Source organism: Petromyzon marinus, chromosome 43 (assembly GCF_048934315.1).
Source record: "Petromyzon marinus isolate PM22_M1 ecotype Great Lakes invasive population chromosome 43, UKy_Petmar_22M1.pri1.0, whole genome shotgun sequence".
Taxonomy (NCBI): domain Eukaryota; kingdom Metazoa; phylum Chordata; class Hyperoartia; order Petromyzontiformes; family Petromyzontidae; genus Petromyzon; species Petromyzon marinus.
In genome coordinates, this window is record NC_133709.1 from 10,986,012 (window position 1) to 10,992,011 (window position 6,000).

Here is a 6,000-nt window from a genome sequence, read left to right on the forward strand (position 1 = left end):
AAGAGCCACAAAGCTCCGTGAAATTTAAACAGTTCATAAAAAATGGTTCAAAACACTCATTCAAAAGCCAATAACACACCTTAACATATATATAGGACCGCAGAACTTGGGCAATTGGTGGCGCCAAGTCGTTTCGCTCCCCCAGAGCGAGCGAATATCGTGTAGCGGGCGACACGATAGAAGTTGAAATTACTATTATTATCAGCTGTGCGGGAAACCAGTTATAGATCATTATCATTTTTGTTTTCTCTTTTCATGCAGTCACGCGCAGGAAAGTGAACCCTTTGGCCGGCCCTCCGTCACGAGTTAAGAATTGCCCTGGCACCCATTCAGGAAGACGCGCGAGCACCGACTGAGCAGAGGCTGAAGGTCAGTCGGGAAATGGTACCGGGGCACCGAGTGAATGAGCTATTTGGGCAAACACCACGTACGAGTACACGTACTATACGCGCGTACACGTAGAAATATACGCGTGGGCACATGCTACGCGAGTGCACACACGTATACTAATACGTGTTACACAGACTACACGCGTGCACACACGCAGTAACACACGTAGTAACACACGTGGAAGCACAGACCCCCGCCCCCCCCCACGCATGCGCACATACCAACAAACGCGTCCACACACCGCACATCATACACCACAATACAACTCCTCGCGTGTCAAGCGGACAAAGGCGGCCACTTGCATCGCGCGCACTTTCAGATGGCGATTCGGCGGCCGTCTGGAACGTTCTTCCTTCCGATATCGGGAAGCCACTGGGAGCTGCGTAACTTTTAAATGATCTACAGCTGTGGTCCTTCTTAGCCTTTAGTGCAGCCTTACACCCCTTTGGTTATCAATCGTTAACACGTACGTAATGTGAATAAACACAGAGGGTTTGTTGAAACAGAGCAAGCCGTAACGCGCAACGTGCGCGTGCTCAATTTGTGTTGTGACGATTTAACTGACCTCCCAAAACAATCTGGCCGTGTCTCGCCCCTCCCCAGGAAGGGCATCTCGCACCTCCAGGGGCCGAGTGCATAAGAACCACTGATCTCGATTGACAAACCCCTTTTCCTGAGAACAGCTTGTTGTGTTATCGTTTGTTGTTCCCGGCCCCCCCCACCCACGCGCCTCCAATCAGCACGGTTGGCTACGTACGGCGCGAAAGAAGTTCAACATATACAGACACGCACACAACGCTCCCCAATTGTGTGCGTACACTAGCACGTGTCTGCGAATACAAACCGCACCTGCAAATCCCCGACCCAACATCGAGTACTGGTGAGTCGGCACTCAAAAGGGTACGGCACAGGCGACACGTGTCAGGGCTAAACAGGAAATACTAGTACGAACGACATTACAAGGCGTGTTTTGTATGTATGTGTTGAACTTCTTTCGCACCGTACGTAGCCAGCCGTGCTAATCGGAGGTGCGGAGGGGGGGAGGGGCAAAACAAACTTTATACTCTTTGGTCCTTTCGGTAAAGTCACGTGGGTATAAAATAAAATAAATGACGACGTTTCGATCGCAACACAAGCCGGTCGTCCTCAGGCGGAAGAAACATATTTCGAAACGTGATTTTATTTTTTTTGCCCACGTGACTTTACCGAAAGAAGCAAAGAGTGTGGATTCCTGCAGTCGTGAAAGCTTCAAATCAAAACAAACTTTACGCAAAAATTTAAAAAAAACAGGTATTGCGTGCGTTCTTTTGGACTCAAAAAACGGCAGAATGGACATACATAATGTTTGTTAACGGCCAATAACCCAACCAATAAACGATATCCCTTAAGAATTTCTATGAATTACAATAACGCCAACGGCCCACTGGTCTTCGGACCTGATTGGCTCACAGGTGACGACGTCACATTGGCTCACAGGTGACGACGTCACATTCATCCCTCTCAGGGGGAGGATTTCTCCACAATTCTGGCTGTTGCCTGATGATGCCGGTTGTTGCCGCTGCTGCTGCTGGAGTTACCGGGCCAAATGTCACGGTGCTCGAATTGTAAACGTTGTGCAGGTGACTTAGGACGGCTCGACTTGAAACCCCCCCCCCCCGCTTTTCCGACCTTTCTTACAGCAAATAAATAAGACCTCCCACAGTATCGACCAAAACTTGTATCTACGACCCCCGAGTCGGTGAGCGACGGTAATCTGCGCGTAATCATGCACGCACACTCAGCTTTGATCTTCCGCCGTATGCGTATGTTACAGCATCGGCCGACAGGCTGCAGCATTGCCGGGAACGAACGCAACTTTCTCTAGCGCAAAGCGCTTCACTTGTAGATTTGTTTTCGCCTATCGCTGCCGCGTCTGAGAAGAGGAAATGCGATGCACGTGCAGAAAAGTGCTGAAGAATTTTCAAATGCGTTTGTTTTTACCTAACAAATGTTTGTAAACGTTACGTTCAGTGTTTGTTCGGGTTATTTTCGTGGTCAATTATGGTATTTGTATGGTGTGTAAATGGGTTTCCAGGAACAGAACCCCAAAGTTTAACATTGCGCCGATGGGAAATAAGGGTTCGACTAAGATCGAACGCGACCGTCTGTCCAGGAACCAATTAGGTCGGAGGTATGGGGGTCGCCTGGAGTGCGTTTACTCTCCAACAAAACCGGCGTGCTGAACTGGTAACTATCTGGCATGTTTTATATACCAGTGACGTGCGGTGAGGTCAATGGCTGGGGAGGCACTGGCTGGTATCAGAGCCAGATTTACACACTAAGCGAGGCGTGTTCTCGCTGAGGGGGGCGTGTTCTCACTGAGGGGGGCGTGTTAGACACGCCCCCTCAGTGAGGCAGATGTGATAGCCGCCTCCCCTGGTGCTTTTTCATTGCAGTTTCATGACGAGACCAGCGAGCCTAAATATCTTTATACACTTACGTGAAACAAGTTACCTGGAGTATGGACGGCGAGGACATGAAATGAAGGGGTCTACAAACATTACATTGGTGACACACTGAGATAGTAACAGGCACGCGCTTATTGCCTACGCTCCATCCAGTTACTGAGGGGTTGCGCAATCAGAGGGGAGGCTGAGCTTGTCGCTGCCTCACCTCTCGTCTCTTCCTGTATTTGCAGCGGAGCTCCGCAAATTTGGCGATTTTGACTCTGAAAATGACTGGAATCGTACAGAAATGACATTTATAACACCGATCGGTGGAAAAATCTTAATATTTATTTTATTTGATTATTTTTTTTCGTAACGGCTATTTTCATTGGAGTATGACAGGTGAGGCTCTGCCTCCCCCGCCTCCCCTGACCGCACGTCCCTGTCTGTGGGTCTCTACGTGACACAAGCGGTGTCGCGCACTGCGACCCCGAATTCGATTCCCGCTCACGGCCAAACACCAGTGACGATTATAATTATCTGATCCGGTCCTGGGCCTCCCCCAAGGTCGAGTCAGCCACACCTCCGATTAGCACGGTTGGCTAAGTACGATGCGAAAGAAGTTCAATATACATACATACAAATGAGTACATCGCCACTGGAAAGACAAATGCGACCGGGCGTGGTGCTGGCCACCCACCCCCTCGTGTGCCGTGCCGGCCTTCGTCGGTGCTGATCGCTAACAGCAACTTGCCCTCACTGCCTGTTCAAGGCTATACGGGGGATCTTTATCTATAGGTGAGCGAAGTGGCCAGTCACGGGCAGAGTAGACTAGGAAAGTCGATAGCACCCACAGTGGGTAAGGGATTTCCAGACCAGAGGGTCAGCGGCAGAGGAGAGTGAGGGACTTCCCACTGAGCGCTGGTTGACTGGGGGTTTAGAGACAAAGCCTTGGTTGCTGGAGCCTGCTGTATATTTGGAGTTTGCGTGTCTCTCTCTCTCATCATCATCACGGTGGCTAGGAGATGTTAACCACCTCGCCTGGTATACAGGAGGTCGTGGGTTTGATCCCGACTTTGACGCCTGTTATATAGAATTTGAGGTGTCGCTCTCTCTCCCTCCGTGGTCACGTGGATTTTCTCCAGGTCCTCCGGTTTTCCCTGCACATTTAAAAGCATGGGCTTAGAGCATTTGGCTGCTATACATTTCCACGTGCTTAGCCACTGCGTTGAGCTATAATTTGTGACCGATTCGCTTCTGAAAAATAACCTACATAGCTCAGTTGGGGTATTACCTGGTTAAAAAAAGACGTAGTTTTAAAAGTTCGACCCGGGTTCTGCTTTCAGTTCCTCTGTGAGCAGTGAGTGGGGGGGGAGGCAGTGGGTGACGGCACGAGATGGATTGAGATGGAGGAGAGGGATAGACCAGTGTTCTTCACTAATTTTCAGTGGGGGCAGTGAACACTTTCGGCGATAAGAGACATCGGTGTGTGAGTGTCGCCATACATCTGAAACCATTGGGGTTAGACAACACGATGGGGAGGAGCGGTGGGGTGGGGGTGTTTTCACTCTGTGTGTATTGTCGAGAACCGCACTGAAGACCGTCAGGGGCCGCGGGCCTTGCAGTGAACACCGCTGGGGCAGAGTGAGGGTGGGAAATGTGGGGAGAGAAGAGAGCGAGCGAAAGGGGAAATGTAATGGGGATGGAGCGACGGAGGGAATGAATGAGAGAGTGGAGGTGGTGAGAGAGCTCGGAATGGAGAGAGGCAGAGAAGGCGCAAAGAGGGGGAGAGATGGAGGGCAGGGAGGGGGTAAATTTAGCCTCGAGGCCCCGTAATGTCGGATAAGAAGGCTTATCGAGGCAAAGCCAAGAGGATTAAACCTGCACGGCTTTAAGGTTGGGTGGGAGACGCGGGGGTGGGAGACGCGGGACACGGGGTGGGAGACGCGGGGGTGGGAAAGTGTGACGGTGAACGACGGTGGATTGGCAAGATAAGAGGCGCATGGTGGTGAAGGAGACGCAAGGATGGAGCCCGCGTGTGAAAGTGACACACGGGGGTGTGAGAGGGAGGAGGGGTGGAGAGAGGCCGGCGTGAGCGAGACGCTGCGTAACCGAGGGAGTCACGACACGGGACGGAGTAAAAGCGACAACACAGACACACAACCGCGTTACTGGACGAGTTCACCGGACCCCGCCCCCGCCTGGTTCCGGGTCCACCGCCCGGCCGGGACGCCGCGACCCCGGCCTGCGCCGCTATCCGAGGACCGGCCGCACTCCCCTCCCCACCGCACGCGCTAGGCCGCAAACCCGCGCGACTCACCCTGAACGCGACGAGCTTGCGATGACCGCGGTCGCTCGCTCGTGCGGCTGTCGCGGTCGCTCGCGGGCTGTCTGCGTCGTTCGCTGCTGAGGGTTTCCCCCTCTCCTCCTCCTCAGTTAGTCCCCTCGACTCGCCATTCCTGCGCTGCAGTGAACGCGATGGCCCGGTTCACCAGCGTCACTCTGATAAGAATCGAGGTGGGTGGGGGGGCGGGTAGGTGTGATGACATCACGACGCACGCCGCCGTTGGCTCTCGACGTCATCACGTTGAGTGCGTGCAGTGCGTCGGACGCACGTGCACGGTGGTGGTGGGGGGGTAAGGATTTCGCGCGGCGGTCGTCGTGCGCGGTGACGCAATCACGTAACAAAGTCGCGCGCGGTGACGTCACCGCGTTGGGTCTGAGGTGCCCCGCGGCTGCTGCCGTGACGTCTTTCGCCGGATTCTCCTCGGCGGTTCTTGACGTCACCATTACGTATTAGATCATCGCGTAAGTAATTGTGACGTCATCGCGCAACGTAACCATACTTCACCACGCCGGTCTGCGGGTTTAGATTACATGGCTTGCTAGAAATATCCACGCGATAAGCCGCTTCGTTAGGGACCGTCCATAAATGACGTCACGCACCTGGGAGGGGGGGGGTCAGACATTTGTTACGATGTGTGACGAGGGGGGTTGAGAAATTTGACGTCACATCAAAATGCGCAACTTTAAATAGATATAGAATTGTTATGACAACACTAATTGTTATAACAACACTCCTACAACATCAGAGTACAATAGTTTAAAGCGATTTGAAGCATGTTTAATTTTCAAAATGTAAATATTGTTTTGGGGGGGGGGCAGAGCTTTGTGACGTCATATT

General features: G+C 52.4%; 1 protein-coding gene across 9 annotated transcripts in view; it reads right to left on the reverse strand.

Annotated features, from left to right (window-relative positions):
* LOC116951390 (dnaJ homolog subfamily C member 5-like) overlaps positions 1-5,342 on the reverse strand; it is a 31,356-nt gene extending 26,014 nt beyond the window's left edge. For all 9 annotated transcript variants that reach the window (XM_076073833.1, XM_076073831.1, XM_076073835.1 and 6 more), the window contains exon 1: positions 5,137-5,342. The gene's annotated coding sequence lies outside the window, so the exon portion shown is untranslated. The remainder of the gene's footprint in view (positions 1-5,136) is intronic.
* Positions 5,343-6,000: the final 658 nt, after the last annotated feature.